This window comes from Myotis davidii, unplaced genomic scaffold (assembly GCF_000327345.1).
Source record: "Myotis davidii unplaced genomic scaffold, ASM32734v1 scaffold184, whole genome shotgun sequence".
Classification (NCBI taxonomy): Eukaryota; Metazoa; Chordata; class Mammalia; order Chiroptera; family Vespertilionidae; genus Myotis; species Myotis davidii.
The window spans coordinates 6,763,536-6,788,507 of NW_006297021.1; the positions used below are offsets into that span (position 1 = coordinate 6,763,536).

Genomic DNA, 24,972 nt, shown 5'->3' on the forward strand with positions numbered 1-24,972 from the left:
AAATATTTAAACAGTCAGTTCAAACAAAAACAAAATTTCTGAATGCTACTTGGAGCTAAATTCAAAACCAACCAAATTTCTTAGGTTTGCAAAATTGAACCAAGTACCACTGAGCTGAATACATGTCAAGAGCAACAGCTCTACTAGAATTAAACCAATTCAAAGTTGTACTTGGACCAGGAAATGCAATACTTAAAGTAATCAAAATATGATGCTTTGAAAACACATCGTACATGTATTTTTCCATTGAACTAAATTCAATTCCTTTTTTCAGGCCCAATTTTGTCTTTAGAACAAGAGATTAACATTTCTATTCTATCCTTTTTAATATTGAACTGACTTTCATAAGAGAGTACACTATTTTATTTACACTGTATCAAGTTACTAACCTCATTCTTTTTACTGTCCTGCATCTTTTGTTTCAATCAGCCAACTCCTAACTTTTGGTTCATTAATTCCATTGGCACATTCCTGTCTTTCTCTGTAATCCTCATCTCCCTTTTGCTTATGTTTTCCACTTAGTGAAGTATAGAAAATTAAAACTTGCTATGATTAGAAAATATCTCCTTTATTGCCTGGACCAATAGTTTTCTTGTTATGCTTTGGCTATTGTTTCTAAACCGTTTTATACTTTTGTATTTTATAACTGGGTGGAATGACACACTTTGAAAGATCTGGACATGAGTGTCAAACTACCATTTGCTATTTAGTAGGGAGATAATGTGGATGATGCAGCAACTTATCTGGGTGTCATTGTCCTCACCTGTACACTGGGTATATAATACCTGCATGACCAACCCCATATTAATAGTAATACCACCCTATATTAAAATAGATAATTAAGGAAATCAAAGTAGTTATTGAATATGACACAGCTATGTATTTGGTGAAACAATAAAAACACAACTTATTATCTCTGATAATACTGAATATTAAATAAAATTACAGGTGCAATTATTTTGCGGGTAGAGTTTTAGTTTCTAGGACAAAGTCTAGTTAGAGGAAGTACCGAATAGTCCTGATGCCTCATGCTCCACACCAGCTGATCTCCTCTCATTTCTACTATTCTTATCTTTGTCCCTTTCTTCTCAGCTACATCTACTTGAAGGGCTGTCCGGTGTTTCACTTCTAATCATTTTGAATGTCGATCAGCAATAACACTAACATATGTATACCTAATTATGAAAATTTTCTTCTCAATAAATGAATGCCAACCCAATACCCTTTCCAGGGACACTCCCATCAGACCTAAGTTCTTGCTATACCAGACTTCTGGATATTCTCTGGGTACTGAGCTGTCTTTTTTCTGAGTCTTTAGTCATAATCACCTTCTTACATTTGAATACCCTCTTATCTGACCCAAAGTCCAATTCAAATACAGTTTTTCTATTTGTGATAACATCTCTGGTTTTTAAGCATTATAGACACCTGACTCTCAACCCCAGCTCTGTGGTCTGACAGCACCGTGGACCTCTATATCATCCATCTTCTCCTACCAACTGTTATTATCTGACTGTCTCACCAGACTGTTCATCTGTCTGTGGCACAGTTCTTTGCACAGAGTAAGTGGAAGGCTTGGTAACAGAATCCCATATTCATTTAATAGTCTTGATGGATCAAATTGTAAATAATGCATGATGTCCTTACATTTATTTAAGGAATAAACATTTGAAGACTTCATTTAAGACTTTTGAGGACCACATCTAAGACTATGAATCTCCTACCAAAATTAACAATGACAAACAGAGATGATCATATTTAATTGAATTTGTTTCAAAAGGATGGACAGGGGAGTATTCAAGGGTCACATGTAGCCTATTAATCCGAAAAAGCAGGAAAGATTATCTTTTTATACATCAAGGTATTTCCAGCTACAAACTGAAAACTCATAAACAAAATGAAAATTTTCTTAAAAAAATAGGTGGCTGATAAGGTCATATTCAGAAATTAAAATGGATGCCCTGGTCTTGGTTTGTAATACCATTTTTCAATAAAGGAAACCAGGGCTTCTTGAAGAGATGATTGATTCTAGGACTGAGGCAGGAAATATACAAAATGAGCCTAGGTATCTTGTGATACCAGGTAAGGAAAAGAAAAACTCACAATGACAGGAATATGTCAAAGGGACATAGAAGCCAAGCAAAAGCTGCCAATAGCCAAAGGTGGAAAAATTTGAGCAAAAAAATAAGAAAAGTTGTATTAAATTATAATCTAAAGCATAAAATAAATATCTATGCATTCATTCTGTTATAAGTAAACTAGAGGCCTGATGCACGAAACTCATGCACGTAGGGGGGGCGGGGTCCCTCAGCCCAACCTGCACCCTCTTCAATCTGGGAGCCCTCAGGGGAGCCCTCTCCTATCCAGGAGCCCTGATGGCTTAGGCCCACTGCCCATGGTTCTCTGCTCTCTGTGGGGCCTGGCCGCTCCCCGCCTGCTGCCCAGAGGCTCTCTGCAGCCCAGAGGCTCTCCGTGTCCTGCCCTGGCCTCTCTGCACATGCATGCACACTGCCCAGAGGCACTCCATGGCCAGGGCGGGAAGCATGCTGCCTAGAGGCCCTCCACAGCTAGAGTGGGACGCTTGCCTCGTTGCCATGGTGATGATGCAAGCCTCCCGCCAGGCTGCTCACGCTGCCGCTCTCAGCAGCTGCCCCACCCCCCAGGACTAGGGGACTCCAGTGGGGCTGAGGGGACTGGGCGCTGCCATCTTGTGGCTATGGTCGCCATCATCTTTGTGATGGAATGATGGTTAATTTGCATATTACCCTTTCATTAGATAGGATGATTGAACTTAAGTAAATTGGGAAGACAAATCTCCCACACAGAAAAATTTCAAATAATTTATGTAGATGCTCTACCGGGGGGAGGAGCATAACTCTACTCTGTCAGTGTGGGCTGCACAAAGTTACTTCTTAAAGAGTGCAGTTTGGAAAAGGGGAGAAAGAGAAACATTCCAGTGGATAAACATTCCAGTGGATAAACCAACGTTCCTTCAGACAGGTAATCAAGGTCAGCATCTACAGTGCTACCTCATGTTAGTGGTATGTATCCTTGATGTGAGATATTGAGAATGTCGTCCTCCCCAAGACCCATAACCCTGCTCTGATCATGAGAAAACAGACAAATTCTAACACAAAGATGTTCTATGAAATACCTGACCAGTACTCCTCAAAACTATCAAGGCCAACAAAGACAAGGAAAGGCTGATAAACTGTCATGGCCAAGAGGAGTCTAAGAAAACATGATGACTAAATGTAATACAGTATCCTTTTTTAAAAAAAAAATTATTGATTTGAGAGAAAGAGAGAGAGAGAGAGAGAGAAACATTGATTTGTTGTCCCACTTATTTATTCATGCGTTGGTTGATTCATGTATGTGCCCTGACCGGGGATTGAATCTACAACCTTGGCATATTGGACGATGCTCTAACCAACAGAGCTACCTGGCCAGGGCACAAAATTGGTCTTAATAATTTTGTTTTTTAAGATAAAATACTCAAAATATGGTTTTAGAATCACTTCTGTATTCATTAATAATTTTTAGTACAATTTAGGCTGGGCTTGCCTTAACACATTCTTAAGTCCGACCAGAGCCAGTGATCGAACCTGCAACCCAGGTACATGCCCTTGACTGGGAATCAAACAGGCTGAGGCTCTAAGCACTGAGCAATGCCAGCCAGGGCTGTATTCTGGCGTTCTGGATAGGATCTTGGAACAGAAGAAAGATATTAGGCAAAAACTGACCTATAGGGCTGCCCTCATGCCCATTTTATTTTTATTCTGATATGAATTATTCAACAGTTACTAAACACAAACTAACTGTGAGACACAAGAGAATGTTCTTCTAACTTAGGGGCCCATGGGCGAGCTTTGCCATGTGTGTGAAACTGGCAGCCCACAGAGCTAGAGACCTCGGGCTTTTTCCTCCTCCAACAATTCAAGGACGGTGAAGTCTGCAGGGGAAGACTGTGTTCTTGCCAGAATAAGAGAAGCCGAGCCCTGGCTGGTGTGGCTCAGTTTGTTGGGTGTCCTCCCTTGCACTGAGAAGTTGCCGGTTCAATTCCCGGTCAGGGCACATGCCCGGGTTGCAATGTTTCTCTCCCCCTCTCTCTTCCTCCCTTCCCCTCTCTCTAAAAATAAATAAAAAATCTTTATTTAAAAAAAGGGAGAGGAGTGGAAATAACAGAAAAGAGGGATAATAATGCCATGAGAAAAAGAAAAGTTAGAGCAAGAGCTGTAGGGAGGCCTCAGCCCAAGGACAGAGGTAAGAGGAGTTGCCTTCTTTGTTCTCTACTTTAACTCAAGCCCCAGTGGGCTGCAATGTCCCCTGGGGATCAGAGTGGTTCAGAGGGTCACCAGGGTCTCCTACTCCATGATGAAGCTCAGGATGAGAGGGGCTTTAAGGGGACCTGTGTCCTGACAACACTGTCTACATATAAACCTACAAGAAATGCCCACATCTTTTTGACAGTCCACCTTGGGTAGCTGAGAGAATGCTTTGGGACCCTTGAGGTGTTTTGGCACTGTAATGATGAAAGCATTATTTCAGAGAAAATGATAACATCCAAATAACAAATAAAAGGTTAGGTGGAGAATGATGACTTTCCTGGAAATGACTGTTTATCTGTTTCAGGCAAATAATCCTCTTTGGTTCATCAGGGAAGGACTTTGTTTTGTGACATCATGGTCTGATCAGACCGAAACTAATTTTTTTTTTTCTTTTAGGAACACAAATGCCATGCTTCTATACATTTAAGTTTTAATAATATATCCTTGTGGTTTGGCTTAGTGGATAGTGCGTCAGCCTGCGGACTGAAGAGTCCTGGGTTCGATCCCAGTGAAGGGCACATGCCCAGGGTTGCGGGCTCGATCCCCAGTGAGGGCTGTGCAGGAGGCAACTGATCCATGATTCTCTCCCATCATTGATGTTTCTATCTCCCTCTCCCTTCCTCTCTGAAATCAATAAAAATATATTTAAAAAAAATAGATATATATCCTTGTGGAATGGGTAAGTGTTATATGGACTCCATTTTCTGGGAGTAAATTAAGCACAAGAGAAGATGTGTCAGAGGCTGATTTTTGCATTCTCAAATGACCAGTGTGGTCATTCTTGAACGAAGGTCACATTTTGATTTAAAGCAAGTTTGCATATGCACAAGTTTGGTGTTTATTTGCCACCTGGTATTTTACCCTTTCTCCTTTCCAACCAACCAGGGTGATGGTTGTTTTCAAAATGTTGAGCTCCTTCTACCTTTATGTGTTTAGTGAACCCCCTTGCAAGATGGTCCTGATTGTTTTCTCCTGTTTCTCTCTAGCACCTCTATTTGAGCATCTTCCTCTCCTCTACTCATTGCACTAGTTTGGGGATATAAAAATCAGATATGTTGGCCCTGGCCGGTTTGGCTCAGTGGATGGAGCGTGGACCTGCGGACTCAGGGGTCCTGGGTTCGATTCCAGTCAGGGGCATGTGCCTTGGTTGCGGGCACATCCCCAGTAGGGGGTGTGCTGGAGGCGGCTGATCAGTATTTCTCTCCCATCAATGTTTCTAACTCTCTATCCCTTTCCCCTCCTCTCTGTGAAAGGTCAATAGAATATATTTAAAAAAAAATCAGATATGTTGGTAAATGCTACGCAATGAATAGTGAAGTCAGTGTTAAAGTGCAGCTCCTACACGGAAGACCCGCGAGTTTTGTTACTGTGAGCTTTTCAAAAGCTTTACGTAGTATGGGATCAATGACAGTCATTTTGCAAATCACCTGCTAAAATGCAAACTGCATCTTTAATAGTCTAGTTTATGAAACAAAAATCTGACTACAAAATCTTCAAAATGAAATTTCATAATTTAATTTTGTAATGAATAACTATCTCTAAATCTCACTAAATTCAGTCCAACTAAATCTTTAGCGAGGTCACAAATTAATTTTTATGAAAATTCTTCAAATGAATTCAGAAACCCTCCAACTAATAACATGACACATCAACTCATGGTTTCCTGGGCCTCGCATCTCTAATGGGCACAGACCCCGTGATCTTTCTGAGACTGGCTCTTGCAGCTTCATTTACAACTGCATGGGTCTCCCAATTGGTCATATTTTCATGGGAGGTTATTTGCCATTTCTGGAATCCTAATGATCAGAATGTAATCTTTGCTGTCCTCAATAATAATAATAATACCCCCCAAAATGCAACATTCAGCCAACACAAATTTAGATGATCAACAGAAGAAAGGAATGCTTTTGGATCCTGGGCTTGATCATTTTTGTTTTAGATGTGACAGATTTGCTGAATACAGTTTACAAATCGCCTTTCCTCTCCACGGGCCTCTACCTCCACCAGCACATACACACCTTGACAACCTCGCCCTGTCTGACTGTTCAATACACACATCAGCTCCAAGTCACCACCCTTTTCTGATGGAAATTGACTCCGTTGAGTACCCCTTTAGTCTCAGTCTACATTACAAATAATAGTACTGAAGTTTTCAAGGCTTACTATGTTCCCTAAGAGTATATCACTTGAGCAGGCGAAAAAAAAATTAGCTGGAAGTTTATTATTTTTTTCCACCAATATATTTGACACCACCTTTGGAGCGCGAACAAAAAGCATACTGTCAAGCAGACGGGCCAGGACAAAATGTTACTGTTTGTTCCGCATGGGCACAGAGGTATATTTAAGCAAAGAAAGACATTCCAGGACTCTCCGGGGACTTCCTTCAGCTGAATTATACCAACATGTTCACACCACTGTGGTTCAGGCTGTGCAGGAATTTAAAATGCAGACTCGGAGTTGCCAATGCTTAAATACCACAGCTATAAAAACTCATATTAGGATTGAACCTGGCTTTCAAATGTCATAAAACAAATGGGAGTTTCTTGGGGGAAGAAAAAACGTGTGTACCCATGCAGTGCCGCGGGAGGCATGAAAATAAGGGACGGCCTTGCTTGACAGGTTCTACACTCAGACAGGGAAGCCTCCACGTCCCTAGAAGTCACCTGGCTTGGGATTAGGTTTCAAATCCAGCCTCGCTGACATTCACGAAACTTTGGGCAAAACATGGGCCAAGTTTCGAGCAAGGCCGGGTAGAATCCTTTCATGTGGAAGCTGCGTGAAACTCGGTGGCTTTGGCGAGCTTTCACCTGGAGTTTCACGTTCAAACAATCCAGTTTCAGAAGAAAATGAAGGGGTGAAGAGACACAAAGGAACAAAACAACAGCAGCAGCACAGGGAACAATGGCTTGCCCACCGAGAATGGAATGGCCGTCTGACACCTTCCTGACCCATGTCGTCCTGGTGCCATTGGACTCTGCACCTGAACCTGTGTTGCCTGTGACAGGACATTTGCACTCAGCGATGCCACATCAGAGCTCCCTAATACTGAGGGGGTGTGTGGGGGGGCATACTAGCCCCTCAAAGGCAGAGAAGTACACACTTAAAATAACTGGAAGATTTAAAGTTTTGACGCATCACAGAAATGTGATCATTGGTATGCTCCTTAGAAGGCAGATTTGAAGTGGGGGGTGAGGGGTTAGCAATTAAATGTCCAGATGTTGGAAATAAAAACTGGACTGAACATCTCCGAGTTTTCTTGCTGTTAGTCCACATTCTAGAGACTCTATTGCACCTGATCCCCAGGAACCTCTCCCATAGCCTTCTCCCCAGCTCCTCCGCTCTGAAACCGTGTCCTGTGGCCACTGGCTCCCTTCCCTCCCAGCAAGGTGCAGAGTGCGGGGAACCCAATGTGCCAGCTCCCAGGAGCCCCAGTCCTGGCTGGGGACTTCAACAGCCCCGGACGGCATTGGGCTCCTTCTAGCCCTAACCTTCATCAGAACAGGTGGGGACAGTTTGCCAGCAAAGTCAGTCTTGAGTATCAGGCTGAGGACTTTGAAAATTCCCTCTCTCTGCTTTGAGGGAGGGGGCGAGGGGAGGGAAGAAAAGGGTAACGAACAAGTGTAATACACACAGGAACTTTCTTTAAAGAAAACACTTAAAAGTTGATTGAATGGCTAGAAAGTGCTACATGGCCTATTTTAGGAAATACATTTTTTTCATTCCTTATCCCTCATTCAGCAGAAGCTTCACTGGCATAACAGGCTTTTGGCTACCCAGGGGTTTTTTTCCCCCTAGTTTTCCTTTTTAAAAATTCCCCCTTCTTCCTTTCTTTTTAATTGTTCTTTTTTTTAAAGTTACCCAGAAGATCACCCTATGTTTAACATACATGCTTTCTTTTGACATGTGATCTGCGATATCAATAGACTGTTTTGGAAACGAGAATCAGTAAATACCAAGGATATCTGTGTTCATGCTAAAAGGCAACAGTTAGGCCTGGAGACACGTGGTGATTGTGAGGCAGCGGGAAATCGAGGGGTGGGGGGTGGGGTGGGGGGTGCTAGAAGGCTCTCCATGTACATGTCTCCTGCTAACTTGTGGCCAGCCGCACAGAAGGCAACAATTCCTCCCAGCCTCGGTGGTGGGAGAGCCTGGCGGGGAGACACAGTCTTTTCCTTGCAGGTAGGGGTCTCCGCACAAGTAAAACCCAAGAGGTAGCAGAGGGAGAACCAAAGCCCAAGAGTTCACCCCCAGGAAGTGATTTCGACGCACGGAACAAAAAGACTTTTCACCGACCGCAGTCAATACCCACAATCAAAGCAAACGCCGTGTTTGAAGTTAAAGTCCACAGATCAAAGTACTTGGCAGGACGATGAGCGCGCGCGCGGAGGGGTGGCGGGGAGGCGCGGGGAGCTTCCAGAAAATTAGATCGTCACGTGCGAGAAACCTGCCGGCAAGGCTTCCAGCCGGGGAGGGAGTCCTCCGGCCCCAGCGGGTCAGCCAACCGCGCCAGGAAGACACAAACAGCAAACCGCCCGGCACACCGCTCCACGGCCAGCTAGGAGTGCGCGCAGGGCGATCTCCCAGAGAACCACAGAAAAGAGAGCTTGCTCCCCGTCCCTCAGGAACAATTACTCATAGATTTTCTTTATTCGGGCGGTTGCATCTTTTTCCTTTAAAAAAACACAACCCAACACTGTGGTGCCTGCCAGGGGGGCTGCTGCGTGGGGTCAGGGCGGGGAGGTCTGGGCAGCGCAGGCACAGGCGGGGGACAGAGAGCGTGAAGCAAAGTTTAAAATCGCTTCCCCCTCATCTCCCCCCCCAACCCCCATGCACAGAGGCTTCTGCTGTAACGGGGGGCACCCAAAAACCTGGAGACCGTTCGCAGCCCCCCGCTTATTCCCACTCTAAATCATTTATTTGAAAGCATTCACCAGAAAGGTCTCAGGAACCAATGAAATCCTTGTAGAATAAAAACTCTTACCTCGGGGCAGCCGGGCTCCCAGTCGCTCTGCGCAGAGGAAGTAGGAGTCAGTGGCCTTTACATGTAGAGATTGTTTATTTAGCCCTTTTCAGAAGGTCTTGCACTCCAGAGATTTCAGATTAAGTCCCAATCCAAGTGTCTGAAGGGGGGGAAAAGGCCAGAGAGAAGGCAAATAAGGGAGCGAAAGGATCGCAGCTGCTGGGTGGTGCTACCGTTCTGAGCGCCTTTGAGCTATTTTCAGCATTAGCAGCAGCCGCGGTGGACTCGCTAAGGGAAGAAAAAATCTAGTCGGGATCGCCACACCCCCCATCCCCTACCCGGGAGGGGGTGGGGGAGGACACCAACCAGGAAACCCACAACAACGTGGTTTACGGTGCAAATATTCATTTAAATGTTGGGGAAAACTGCCCGGAGCTCTTGAAAACAAACAAATAAAAACCTTGACTGGAATCTTAAAGAAACAGAGTGCCTAGCCATAATCCCCAAGTTTTTTGTTTTTGTTTTTTTCCCCAAAATGATTTGCCAGATTCATTGAAAATAAGATTTCTATTCGTGTCTTATGGAGAGGGAAGGCTTTCAATCTGATATTTTCTTGCTCATTTACATATGGGTCTTAAAAACAAATGTTCCATCTCTGTGGTAGGTATACCTGTGGTCAGCCGAACTTTCTTCAGATGGAAGGCAAATGGTTTCTTTCTAGCACGCACCCACATTTCCAGTTTCATCAAGGATGCTATTTTTGAAAGCTACTTGGTTAAGCTGTTGACGTTTCTTATCTGTTGGCAGCGACTGGGGACCATTCAGTGACATGATGCAGACAGACACCAATTCCCCCTGCTCTCCCCACGAAGACCAACGAAGACATAATCCAGATTGAGTCACCAACAATGGCCAGCAAACTAGGGCCTTTATTTTGTTTCTAGAATTATAAATTAAGATCTAGAAGTTGTATTCATGCGTGCATGCATACATGCATTCATTCTGCAAGTATTTGTGAGAAGTACTCTTTAACCTAGTATATGCCAGGCACTTCAAGAATAGAGTGGGCAAAATATAGAGCGTCCTTGCTTCCAATGGTTTACAGCACACAAATGCAGCAAGAATAAAGATAGAATTGGTTCACAGTTTTTTTCTCCTTTTTTTTTTTTCACACTATGAGGCTATTCAAGCCATAGCCATTGGAGATGAGATCTCTTTATAGTATGACTGAAGGGAATTGCTATGCATCGTCAGACCAACCCCTGGTTTCCATTGCTTCATTCTGCCTTTTACACCCCTAAGAAGAAGGAAAGTTGGTTGCTTCCTACAAAGGAAACACTGAGGTATTTTTATAAAAACCTTTATTCTGGGTGGATGAACCCCTGTGTCCTTTCAACTCCCCAGTCCCCATAAGGAAGACAATGCTTAGCAGTCAATGAGTTCTGCTGAGAGGTGAAAGATACTATGACCTTAGTCCAGTATAAATACCACCAGGAGATAGTTTATAATTAATAGGATGAAGGTTGGTTACTAGACACTCAGATCAAATCCAATTCTTTCCTTGCAGTTAAAGAGAGACACTGAAAGTGATTATAGAAAATACTGAGGATGATGCATGCTATGTTAAGAAAAAAGATATGACTTCTATTTCAAGTACCATGGTAAAATAGGAAATCCTTCAACGTAAGACACTTATATTAAAGGTATGCAGATATTTAAATATAAAAAATGGCATCCTAAGTTTGAAATATCTAATCAAATTTTAAAATAAGGTTAACTTTATTTAAAAATATATATAGCAGGGTTTTAGAAAATATCTGTAGAATAATGCATTTTTCCCATTCATTTATTTTAAATGGTCATAGGTTAATAGTCTTAGTTATCTGTTGGTTTGAAATAGGATATTTACATTACTTGGTCAAAATGATAAGTGGTAATTCTGACAAAAAAATGGAAGCCTAACCTCAGACAGAAAATTTTAAATTGTTTTTACTTTTTCCTCCTAATAGTAGTTTATAATAAAAAGAAAATGCATTTACAAATGCATTTTCTTCCTTGAGAAAAATGGAAGTTATGGGAACTAATAAAGATGAACTATTTGATTAGCAAATCAGCTGTTATTTTTAAATTCCAAATTGCCTGTTTCCCACAGCAATACATTGCCTCGCATTAACTACAATCATATGGAGATGTGTTCTGAGAAATGTGTGCTTCTTTAGGTGCTTTCGTTCTTCTACCCACATCACAGAGAGCACTTAACACAAACCTAGATGGAACAGCGTCGTAATCACCTAGGCTATTTGCTCCTAGGCTACAAACCTGTACAGCAGGTTATTGTGCAAAACAAATTGAGATGATATCAATCACCAGAAAGAAATGATGCTATCAAGAGATGCGGTAAACACAGGAGATGTACGAGGCTGCTGCGTGTGTAACATGCCACACTGTTTGACAGTGTTAAAGAAAATCCACAGGCCCCGAAATGGCATCACTGCCGATAAAAGCCCATGATAACAAACCTAGATTAATACCTGATCTAATTGCAATTTCAACCTCTTCCAGAAAAGGAATCTTAATCAACCAGTCTGTAATTTTCTGGTCAAGCCCCAGTAAGGTTACCTGTCACTGTGGTCCCTCTCCATCCCTCAGGGAAAGAAGAGGCAACCTGCATGATAAAAAACCCTTCCCCCCTGGCCCCCCAAAGAAAGGTGTCCTGGCCCCAAAACAATCATTTCTTTTTTCAATAGCTCCCTTGCCCCACCCTCTTCTTATTAAAACCTTCCACTGTGCACAACCCCCTCTAGCCCCCTTTGTAGTTGCTAGGTGGGATGCTGCCCGTTTTGTATAAGTAGAAAAAGTACACTCTAAAAGAACGATAAAAGTATAGTATAGTAAACACATAAACCAGTAACATAGTCGTTTATTATTATCATCAAGTATCATGTACTGTACATGACTGTATGAGCTAAGCTTTTATATAACTGGCAGGGTGGGAGGTTTGTTCTCACCGGCATCACCACAAACACATTAGCGTGTGGCTATGACACGACGAGGGCTGTGACATCACTAGGCGATAGGAAATTTTCAGCTACATTGTCATCTTATGGGACAACCATTGTATATGAGGTCTATCGTTGATCTACATGCCATTATGCGGTGCATGGTTTTATTGTTGGAATCATTTTGTATTAGAATCTGCACCTAATGAACAGATTATGACCCTGCTAGCTGCTTCCATTTAGGACACATCCTGCCACAGGGCTCACCAAAGGTCTCCTTTGTTCCCCAAGGTCTCATTGACCAACCAGCCTGTCCATAGCACCTCTCACCAGATTTGATGTCACAGAAAAGTGCATGTTGGACCTCAGGCATATTTTAAAAGGTTAGAAGATAATAAATTTGGACTTTTCTACTTATGCACCTACTATGCCTTTTATAAGCTATTGATGTCTTAACAGTTGTACTAATTGTAGTCATCTTAATGATTCGATTTGTATTCTTTAACTTTCTTTCTTTTTTAACAAATAAGTAGATTTAAAATAATTGGGAAATGCTTCTATTAAAGTGGGCTTCTTATATTGGTGAAACACCACATAGGGCTTTGGGCACCACCCCTCCTCTGTGTACCGTGGGGATGATAACAGCACCAATCCCCAGAGTTGTGGTAGTGTTTATGTAAATAATGCACATAAGATGCTTGGCTAAGTAGTGGCAGATACATAGCAGGCACTCAATAAAAGTTCATGCTGTTATCATTATAAGTGTAGGAGTTGACTGTCCAATATGGTGGATTCATGTGGCAATTGATCATTTAGCATGTGGCCAGTAAGAACCGAGATAGCATTTAAGAGTAAAAAACACACTGGACTGCGAAGACTGACTATGGAAAAAGTATGTATACTACCAAATTAATTTGTATATTGGTATATATATATGTTGAAATGATGATAATATTTCAGACACATAGGGTTAAAAAAGTTTTGTTATAATTCATTTTACCTGTTTTTTTTCCTTTTTAAAACTGACAACTAGAAATTTTACATAATATATGTGGCTTGCATGAAGGTCTATCGGGAAGTGCCATGTAGGCCAGTGGGACTCAAACTGTCAAAATATAGGTTGCTGGGCCCCACCCCCAGTTTCTGATTTAGTAAGTTTGGGGAGGGTCCTGGAATTTTGCATCTCTAACAAGTCCCCAGGTGATTATTACAGTAAAGAGTGGTCCATGGACCAACATCAAAGACATCACTTGGGAACTTGCTCAGAAGTTGAAATTCTCAGGCCCTACCCATACCACCTGAACCAGCAAGTACATTTCAACAACATCCCCAGGTTGTGTGTATGCACACTGACATTTGTGAGAAATTGATATAAAGTAGTGTCTTTCCTCCCTGAGTACAAATGAGACTTATCTGGAGAATTCTTTTAAATGCCAGTATCTTGGACATACCTCTGGAAAGTTTGTTTTAAGTAATCTAGATGAAATTCAGGCATCTGCGTATCGAAAATCTCATGGGGCAAAAGCAAGCACTGAGAGTATGATGGGCAGTGGGGCCCATCAGACCACACACACAGGGGCCAGAATCCAGAAACCAGACAGGTTCCTCCTAGGGACAGGCAGTTGCTTGGGGAGGGGGTTGTCCAGTGCTAGGAGGACAAGGCCTGATCAGATGGTGGAGACAGTGGAAACTGACAGCAAGGGTTGGGTGGGTATAGCCACCAGCAGGAGGGACCCGGGAAGAAGCGACCTATGCTTCCTCAGGTCTGACAGAGGACCCTAGCTGCTCAAGAGTGAATAAAGCAGCACATGGCGTGGTCTCAGAGGAACCAGAACACTAGGCAAGTCCTCTGGGTGGAGATGCAGGCTCTGAACAATAAGGACTTGGGCACAAGAACGCCGGTGCCAGTCATGAGTGGGACTGGCCACCGTGTTGACTGTGTCCTTAACCTCTCCAGGACTGGATCAGGTTCAGAGGCTCAAGTAGGAACCATCTTTGAGGGGTGAGAGGGGAAGAAATGGACAGTAGTGTTGGAAGTCAGTTTGGTTCTGCATTTCCTTCTCTCCCTCCATAGCGCACAATAAAAATGGAGATTGTTCTTGGCCAAGTATTGGTCGAATTAAAACCATGTATGCTGAGGCAGAGCTGGTGTAGACCAAGACCACACTGTCCCAGGGGCCATGTATATCTCAGGAGAGGACCTTGTAAACTCCACTCTCCAACTGTTCAAACGGTGAGGAAGATGGGTATTGTGGCGTGAGAGGCCTGGTTCTCCGGCACACCTTGTCCTTCCCTTAGACAAGTGTGCCCACTATTTTGAATGATGCCTCACTTTTTCAGGTGGTTGCCAGGGTTTTGTGTGCTCCGGTGACTCCAAAATAAATAAATAAATAAATAAATAAATAAATAAATAAATAAATAAATCCATCATGTGGGAGAGAAAATGAAACCATCATGTGGGAGAGAAAGTCGCCCACATTGGTAACATTTAAAATTCCCGATTCTGCATGCAGAGACAGTGTTCTTCTCACTTAATTGGCTGGTTGTTTCAGAAAACTTTTAAGAACTGCATAATGCTTAAGAACAGAGAGTCTGGGTTTGAATGCTGGTCTTGCTGCTTTTGTGTAACGTTGGACCAGTGATTTCACCTCCTTGTGCCTCAGTTTCCTTCTCTATCAAGGGCCTATCTCATTGGGTTATTATGAGGATTAAAATAGGGATTTTAAAGGAATATAGAAAAGCCTGGCATGTTGTAAATGTTATTGTTGGTTAAATAATGAAAACGTAGAATAACTATGTTTCCATATGTGGCCAAAGATAGTCTTTTTTTCAAACACCATGACAATTTCCAGGGATTTTGATGTGCGTGGCTTGTTGACCACATGCATTCTGAGAGCCCTTTGACAGTTGTTTAAAATTTTTTCCCAAGAGAACTCAGAATTCTCAATTGATTCCTCATCGCTTCCTATTATTTGAGAGGATCTCAGGAGGAAGGAAGTGCATGCAGTTTTCCCATGAATATTGTTTTCTAGGTTATGTTTCCCCCTGAAGTCCTTTGAAAAGTGAGCTGCACTATAAATGTCTGAAGGCTTCCGTGGCCTATGCCGGTTTAGCAGCATTGTCTACTATTCCAGGAGAACAATGTGTCATTCTCTTAGACATTTTAGTGCTTAGGGAGAGGCAGCAAGACCGCCTGAAACACTGGCATGAGTTTCAAAGTCGTATTGAAAAGGCAGTGAGATTCTTCGACTAGAGCCCCCAGAAATCAGATCATGCTGATAAAGGAACTGGTGGGCCCTGACATCAGGCATGGTGGGTGCAAACTGAAGGCTTTCAACGGTTCTCAACCTGTGGGTGGAGACCCCTTTGGGGGTCGAACGACCCCTTCACAGGGGTCACCTAAGACCATCGGAAAACACATATATAACTACATACTGTTTTTGTGATGAATCACTATGCTTTAATTATGTTCAATTTGTAACAATGAAATTGGGGGTCACCACAACATGAGGAACTGTATTAAAGGGTCGTGGCATTAGGAAGGTTGAGAACCACTGCCTTAGACGAAGTGTAATAACATCTTTTGCACTTGTCTGTGTCAACCACATGAAACAAAGCGAAGCATATGCAACAAAAATGATGACGCTTGGTAGCCTCGTGCACTCACTGTTGGCCAGGCTGTCTAGGGACCTCAGTCCCCTGAGAGTTCAGCAATGAATAAACGCACTTGAGTGGGGATTTCAGACCAGTCACGTGGGTCTCTATGCTTGTGCCCTGAGGCACAGGCGGAGGAATCTAAATAAACTGATAAACAAAATAGATGCGGAGACATAGAAGCATGGAAAAGACTGAGGAGTCTCAGGGGGAAGGGGTGAGGTGTGGAGAGGGGGAGAGATTAACCTAACAGGGGAATTTATATGCATATATGCATAGCCCAAGGGCACAGACAATAGTGTGGTGAAGATCTGGGTGGCGGGGTGGAGGAGGGTCAATGGGAAAAAACACACAAAGGTGACATCTGTAATGCCTTCAACAATGAGCATAATTTTTTAAAAAATAACAACAAAGTCTATGCCTTTGCTTGGACTTATGTAAATTACATTGGGCTCCCGTCCCCCCTCCCTCCCCCCCGCACCCCCAATCTACATCTGAAGGTGTGATTACTTGAAAGTTGTAAAATCGTTTGTAATTCCTACTACCTATTACTGCTGCGAGGCAGATGTGTTTTAGGTGATTTGCCATCCATGTGCCATTCGGCACTGAACTTCATCAAATAAGGTGATAATCTTCATGAATGTAAAAGAACTAGTATCAAGTGCAAGAGATTATATAGAAATACCCTTTGTTAAAGCTCACTTTTCTAGTTAAAACATGTTTTTAGCTGTACTATCTGACTCCCATAGGGATTAAAAAGTGCCTCTGCTGTTTTACATAACCATGACTTAGCTTTTCTTGATATTTATATTCCATGAAATTTGAGCATATGCAACAGTTGCTAGATATGGTCTAAAAATCTTTAAGATAAGTGTGCTAAAAGTGGCTCCACATGATCTGGTCTCTTCTGGCATCTCCACCCACTCTCCCCTCCCCACCCCCCTGCCTCTCTTTTAGCTCCAGTTCTTCTAGCTTCTCTGCTCTTCTCTCAGTGCCTGGGATAGGCCACACTCAGGCCGTTTTGTGCACTGTTCCCTGTCGCTGGAACGCCTTTCCTGCTTAGCAGTTCATGCCCAAGGACACTTGGGCCCTCAACTGAAGTGTCCTTTCCTCAGGAAGGGCTTCTCTGATCCGGCCAAGGTCAAGGTTTTTGTGGGGAGTTTTTTACCTCGAAGAATCATATTCTTCATTCCCTTGGGGGTCATTTATGCATACAAGTTCTTTGGTTGATCTCTTCCCACTCACCCACCCTTCCTCGCCTTCCCTGTGAGATTTGACAGTCCATGATTCTATGTCTCTGGTATCTATTTTGTTCATCATTTTATTTTGTTCATTAGATTCCACATATGAGTAAGATCACGTGATACTTATCTTTCTGTGACTGGCTTATTTCGCTTAGCATAACCCTCAGCATCATTTTTGATGAAAGGTTCTCAGTGGTATGTTTTATTTTACAGTCAAGTCACTATTTCCATACTTATTACTCTTTAAAATAAATAATTAAGCATATAACAGTGGGGGCAGACAGTGCTGTCTACCTATTAAGGATCCATTTTCGCTTTGATCTTTACTCCAGACTCCTGACAATATGCCTTTCTGGAAACTTATCTTCCAAAATTCTCTTGCAGTTTGTGCTGGCCAATGCAAGACACTTCACATATGCAGTAACAACTCAGAGCCTGCTTCACCCTTTCACCTAGTGGATGGAGGTGCAGATGCATTCTGGGAGGCACGTGCTAAGGGAGGGATGGCAGAGCTAGACACATTCTGTGATTCTTGGTGTTTGGGGCAAACCAACCCCTTCCCTGGTTAAATGGCTTTCCTGAAGTAACCTGTTTGTTGAAGCTGGAAACATACCAGACACAATCATCTAAGAACAATTTTGTCACGTTGTGCTGTCTGAAAGACAGTCGTAGACCAGTAGGCCTGCCATTAAGATATCGTGGAGCTCTAGCTGGTTTGGCTCAGTGAATAGAGTGTCGGACTGTGGACTGACGGGTCCCAGGTTCGAATCCAGTCAAGGGCATATGCCCAGGTTGCGGGTTCAATCCCCAGTAGGGGGCGTGCAGGAGGCAGCTGATCAATGATTCTCATCATTGATGTTTCTATCTCTCTCTCCCTCTCTGAAATCAATAAAAACAATAAAAATAAAAAGTTATCGTGGAATAGATAGCTTCAGAAGTTTTGAAAGATCTTCTGGACATGAACTACTAGCCCTTCCCACAGTTGCCCATTATCATTTCCTAGTGGAGTGAAAACTGCCATGAAAGACAGCCATTCTGTTGGAAGCCCCAGGAGTTGAATCATTTGAATAGTTTTGGCTCTAAATTTAGTCAAGTAGTTGGCTCCTTTTCCCTAAAACTAACATTTAATGATCGGTGATATTAAGAGAAATAAAAACACCGTAATAATGTACAGGAAATACAAAACAGGAACCCATTGTTTATCCTGTTCTGGGTGTACATGGCCAGAGCATTGTTCGGAAAACTTTGAACAGGGTCATTTCAATGGAGTTCACTGAGCTTTCAACATCTCAATTGAGCAGTGGAATTTGTCCTTGTTAGAGAAAGAGTGATTTTGAAAGGATAGTCAAGGCTAGTGATGTATTGAGTTTGAATATGAAATAACCTTTAACATTTCCACATATGCTTTCTTAAAATGGTGAATGCTTATCAGAGGTGAATGGATAGTGGATTAGGAAGCCAATAATTTTCCAGCTTTGCATAAAACTAAAGACACATGCAAATGTGGAAATTATTTTAAGCATCCTTGTCTCATGGTTTCTGATTAAATACTATACATTGAAGAAATGAATATAAATCACAATACATTTCATTATAAGAGGCAGTTACCTATAAATAGTTTGTCTTTCTATCTATATTTGCCAAGAGCATAATGATTGAGAGCCAGGTTCTGGAGGCTGTTGGCCACCATGGAATTTGACTCTACTGCCTCCAGCAGGGTGGCTACTCACATCTTCAGTTTTCTCATTAACAAAATAAGAATCATAGCAGTACTTGCCCCATATGGTTGTTATGAAGACAGAATGAATTAGTATATGCAAAGCTCTTCAAACAATGCCTACTATGCAATAGGCACTCCTACATTATGGTTATTGCCATTATTATCATCATCGCATTGATGCACAACACATGTAGTTAAAAGCATGGATTTTTATAATAAATAGTCCTCAATTGATTTTTTGTTTCTGCCTCTTATTAGCTCTTTGCATTGGGCACCATCTCTGAGTCTCAGTTTCCTCATCTGAAAAGTTAGGATATCAGTGGCCTTAGAGCAGCGGTTCTCAACCTGTGGGTTGCGACCCCTTTGGCGGTCGAACGACCCTTTCACAGCGGTCACCTAAGGCCATCCTGCATATCAGATATTTACATTATGATTCATAACAGTAGCTACATTGCAGTTATGAAGTAGCAATGAAAATAATTTTATGGTTGGGTCACAACATGAGGCACTGTATTTAAAGGGCTAGAAAGTTGAGAACCACTGCCTTAGAGCATCCTTAAGAGGATTGAAGAAGATAACGCACGGTAACCACACCTGGCCCACAGTAATCATTAGTAACTTTTAAAAATCAGGTAGACTAATATTTTTGTAAATATATTAATTGGTCTTCATAAACATATGCACTTTTACTTCGCTAATGGGGAAAATGGAATGGATTGGACAAGTGTAGATATTGAATTTAATTCCTGTATACTTTATTTCAGAGAGCTCACATTCAGAGTTTTATGGGTTTTTAAAATTTTAATTTTAAACAAGAATTCATGGAATTGTCAAATGACAGGAATAAGAAAGTTTCCATCTCTGCTAATGACTTGGCCTGTGATTTATATTAACAGCCTCTTTAAAGCAATAACATTATTATCGACTTATTTTCTGAGTAGAAGTAGATTGAAGAGGAAAGATATTGGTATAAAAAGGAATAGTAGATGAGTGGACAAAAAAAGCTGTGGTACATTTACACAATGGAATACCATGCAGCTATAAAAAAGAAGGATCACTTTCCCTTTGAGACAGCATGGAGGGACCTGGAGAGTATTATGCTAAGTGAAATAAGCCAATCAGAGAAAGAAATCTATCACATGATCTCATTCATATATGGAATCTAATGAACAAAATAGATCCAGAGATACAGAAGAATGGAACAGACTGTCAAATCTCAGAGGGAAGGCAGGGGAGGGTGGGTGGGAAGAGATTAACCAGAGAACATATATCCATAACCCATGGACACAGACAATAGTGAGGTGAAGGTCTGATGGGGCAGAGTGGAGAGGGTCAATGAGGGGAAAAAGTGGGGACATATATAATACTTCCAACAATAAAGATAAATTTAAAAAAAAGGAATAGCCTGGAGGAAGAGGAAAATTATTGACTTTGTTAGTCCCTGTGAGCATTTATATTCCCTTAGCTGGTAAGAGGAGCAGAGTTATGGTCCTATCCATTTATGTAACAAACAGAGACTAACTTTTATCCATTAACTACAATTATAATGGACTAGAGGCCTGGTGCATGACATTCATGCACTGGGAGGGGGGTCCCTCAGCCCAGCCTGCACCCTCTTGCAGGCTGGGAGCCCTCAGGGGATATCCAACTGACGGCTTAGGCCTGCTTCCTCTGGGGAGAGGGCTTCCGATATCCTTAGCGCTCACCAGCCTTGAGCCTGGCTTCTGGCTGAGGAGCACTCCCCCTGTGGAAGCGCACTGACCACCAGGGAGCAGCTCCTGAGTTGAGTGTCTTCCTCCTGGTGGTCAGTGCACATCATAGTGACTGGTCGTTCCACTGTTTGGTCAATTTGCATATCACCTTTTTAATATATAGGATAATAATTGAAGTAGGAGTATCCCTTTATTAGAGCAAGAATCACATTGCAGGAAAAGAGACTCAAGGATTTGGAGTCGGGCAGAGCTGACCTCAGGGTTTTGCTTCTCCAGTGGCATGCCCTGTCACTCTGGACTAGTTACTTAATCTGTCTGAACCTTGACTTTCTCATCTATAAAATACAGACACCACCACCTACCTTTTTGGGAGCTTTTGAGAAGATTAAATGAATCTCTGTGTGGAAAATCAATAACTAGGTCAAGCGCCTGTTGCAGAACAGGGTTTAATATATCAGTGTTGCTATTTACTTGTCTTTTATTATTAGACTGTAGGCTCCTTGAGGCAGGACAGCTTTTAAAAACACAAGTATAGCAATTCCTAGCCCAGCATCTCAAAAATACTGAGGGAATTTAGGATGTCCCCCAAAATGTATACACACTTAGAGTCATTATAAAGGCAGTGTTTATTAAAATACATTTCATTTTAAAAATGTAATAGATCAGCTGTTAAAGTGCATATATACATTTTGGGGGGATGCCCTGTATGTGGTGAACAAAGCAAGACAAGGCTTCCCTGAATGGAAAATTGAAACCACCACAAAAGCACATGGAGGCTTGACTCCCTGAAGTGAAAGTAGCCGAGAGAGACAGGCACTGACAAATTCAACTGATGCTCTGAGGAGCAGATTTATGTAAAAAGTAAATAAAAAACATTTTCTTCCCATAATGTATTTAGAAGGGAAAGTCAAGCTATAAAGGACAGAGAAAGGCTGTCACAGTGCCCATTATGCTACTGGAGGGGTTAGAAGTAGCATCTTTAAATGGGGCTATTTTTGCATTTCACCTATATTTTCTTCCTTTGTAAAAAGGTGGTAATGATGTAGGCCCATGATTTCTGTTAACTTTGTCCAACTTCTTTAATTCACAGGAGTTATATAAAATTCAAATCTTCTGCTTTCTCCCTGGGCCTCCCTCTCCCCTCCCCCTATTCTCTCTTCCCCACACTGGGCGAGTATCTCCGCCTTGGGAATCCATAGGTTTTATGCCAAAATCCAGTGACACTGATCCTGGAGGGGCAGGTTTTGTGAGTGGGTTTTACCCTAGTCGCTGTGTCTGAAATTTCTCAGCGAGGACATAGTCTGGAGACTTTAGCACCAATTTTGGCTTCTCCTACTTCTTACCTTTCTTTGAACCTGGAATCGTACGTAACTGGAAGGAGTCTTACAAAACCTACCCAATTATTCCCTTTACATTTAGAAAATTGGGGTGCAGAGACTCACATTATAGGAAAGCCATTGATCATATGATCGGGGTCTGAGAAATAGTGTGTGTGTGGGGGGGGGGAAGGGCACAAGTATGTCAACAGCATATTCTATATCTGAGAGGGGACAGGAATTCCCACTGGGCCCTGTCCGTTGGATAGGAGCACCAGTTACAACAGAACCCACTGCCCCTCTCTTTTGCTTGGGAGCAGGTTTGATAGGAACTTGCTATTTAAACCCCTAATGCACGATGAACTCGGTTTGAGATTAACGTTGCCCACAATAGTAAACTCATTTAAGTATCAGGTGGTGGCTCCAACTGGAGCAAAAAAGGTTCGGAGAGAAAAGGAAATGGACACAGAGAATGGAGAAGATGAGATTGGCAATAATTTCAGTGAGAAGGGATTCGGTGGGAAAAGACATTAATACACTATATCCCAAAGAGAAAATCAGTACAATTTGGAGCTTTAAAGTTCAATATCAGGTACCTTTTAATTGAGACACTCGAGTAGAATAAAATGATCTTGGAATTAATTATCAAAGGGGAACAACACCGTTTAGGATAATGAGAAAAATGGCTCATGAAATGAGGTAACTCTCAGTGAAAAATTATGTTTATTAATGCAGGGCTTGCTTAGTAAAAATTTTTCTAAAAAATAGGAAGCAGCGGCTGAGTTCATTTTATAGCATTCTGCTGGGGTGCACTTATTGGGCAAGTTTCACAATTCGACCCTGTAATGAATGCTACCTGCAAGGACAGATAAAGAGGACTAAATTGAGGTCACCCTTCGATTTGCACACGCAATGCCGGGTAAGAGGAGGAATTGGAAAGGTCTGAACGAATGGTGCCCATCACTGGTGGCCAAACCCGAGCTATAAATTGCAGTGGCTCTACCATTCCGTAATGCGAACTCGGTTTTCGTGTTACCGATTGAGATCTAGCCACTTGGCCTCTTTTTTAAGAGACTTGTGCCCATTCGAACACGCCTTTGAGACTCCAAGTTGAACTTCGGCACCACCTTCTATTTTGGGTAACCACAAAGGTGGTGGAAGTTTCAAGTAGTAACAAACACTCCAACCGACAAATTGAACAACATGAGCCGGTGCGTACACGGCTCTGGGTTTCAGAGGGCGGCCGAGGGCTCCCGTGATGCTTTGGGATAGTTGACTTACAGGAATGGACCAGGGCCGGTTGCCTTTGTTACGATGAGTTTATTCTTCCAGTGAACATAATATTGCTCTTTTTACCCTCAAAGATCAGCTAAGGTCCATCTATAAAGCTTAGTTTTGTGCTGCCTTGAGAAGATTATTAGGTACTTGCACATTCATAGGAAATGAATGGTATTGCCTTTTTCCTACTCTTACCCACCTCCTTCACTACAGCTTATCTTATCCGAATTTGAACTTAATATAAAGATTCTCGTGCACAACTTATTAAAAATATAGTCATAGCAATTTCATTTTCCCCAAACATAACTTATCCAATTATGTTACACTTATAATAACTTACATATTATATAATCATGTACATATATTCACTATATTATATAGGATTATATATATATGTACAAACTATAAATAATTAAATTTACAAATTAAAATCATAACTTTATTTATAAACTCATCTCTATTTTTGTTTTTAAAGGATAAATTCGTGCAGCGCCTTCAGAATACATTAATTTCTTACAACAGAATCACTCAAGACAGACATAACATTTAAATCATCTTGATTTTTAATGCAATATTTCATTAAGCTCCTTTTTAACTATTAAAGAATTCTTGAAAATGTACACGATGAGGAACGGTTATGTGATTTTGCTGCTATTCTTGATTGTCAACCATCTTCTCACTGTCTTAATGCCTTTGGAAGTTGGTTTTGAACTTGAGGTTTCTTCCTACACATATAAATACCTATAAAGTCTTGCACGGCTGCCAAATCTAAGTGAGCAGTTTCTCATGGGCTATGTTTGCCATTTCTGTTTCAACAGGAAACAATATACCTTCTGTGGTGAAAAGGTTTATGCATGGTCCTGGCTAATTTCTGAGCTGATGAAACATGGCTCTAGTTTCAGACTTGGAGGAGATAGGAGACTTGGGGTCTTATTTCTTATTACTTATCTCCACTCATTGCTCCAGTGGTTATGTTAACTGGGTTCTAAGAGGAACGAGCCTGGAGTGAGATGTAAAACACAAACACAATGAGGTAAGTAAATCAGTCTATTAACACATGCCGATTAGTGTCCGGACTCACATACAAAGACGCATTTAAACTAAAACAGTCCTGATTCTCACTTACGTGATAATCACTGTGGCTCAACAAGGAAAATAAATGTATCTTTGTCATTTCATCTTTTGGATATGTGCTAATGGTTTTGTCCAAAATAGATAAGGACTATAAATGTCGGGAATTATTACAAGACACCGAGTAGCTGAGTGACTCTAAAATTGGAATCGTTTCAATTTTGACAGTCAAGATATCTAGGGACTCTTATTTAACTCCATTCATTTGCACCATCGCGCTTATAGATGGTCTCTTCATGTAAAAGCAACTTTAGCATTTTAATGTCAAGAATGTGAACAACTGACTTTATTAATTTGGGGCACAACTCAAGGTTCCCTGCTCCTGTTTTCCTGCAATGAGCCACTGTTGTTAACTGGGCATTGACTCTGTATCATGGAGATGGCTTTTCTCTTCCACATCACACAAATGGAAGAAGAGCTGATCGTAGTACTTGGTTATAAATAGTCAACAGTGTCAATCTGAAGAATTTGAACATTGAGTTGAAAACCATGAGTGCAGGGGAAAGGTAATAAAAGCTATTGGTATGCTTTTAAGAGTATAGCCGTTTGCTACTGGTAACGACACTGACATGGCATTTCTCATGAACAACCTTTGAGGTTTTTCTAAGCACTAATCCCGAAAAGTATGCC

General features: G+C 41.8%; 1 protein-coding gene across 21 annotated transcripts in view; it reads right to left on the bottom strand.

Annotated features, from left to right (window-relative positions):
- SORBS2 (sorbin and SH3 domain containing 2) overlaps positions 1-24,972 on the bottom strand; it is a 312,941-nt gene that overhangs the window by 162,427 nt on the left and 125,542 nt on the right. For 5 of the 21 annotated variants that reach the window (XM_006772692.2, XM_015569782.1, XM_015569786.1 and 2 more), the window contains exon 1: positions 9,310-9,674. The exons of 2 other annotated variants lie outside the window; for them this stretch is intronic. The gene's annotated coding sequence lies outside the window, so the exon portion shown is untranslated. Of the gene's footprint in view, positions 1-9,309; positions 9,680-24,972 lie in introns of those variants that run through there. 14 more of the 21 variants (XM_015569781.1, XM_015569780.1, XM_006772686.2 and 11 more) reach the window with 7 other exon arrangements.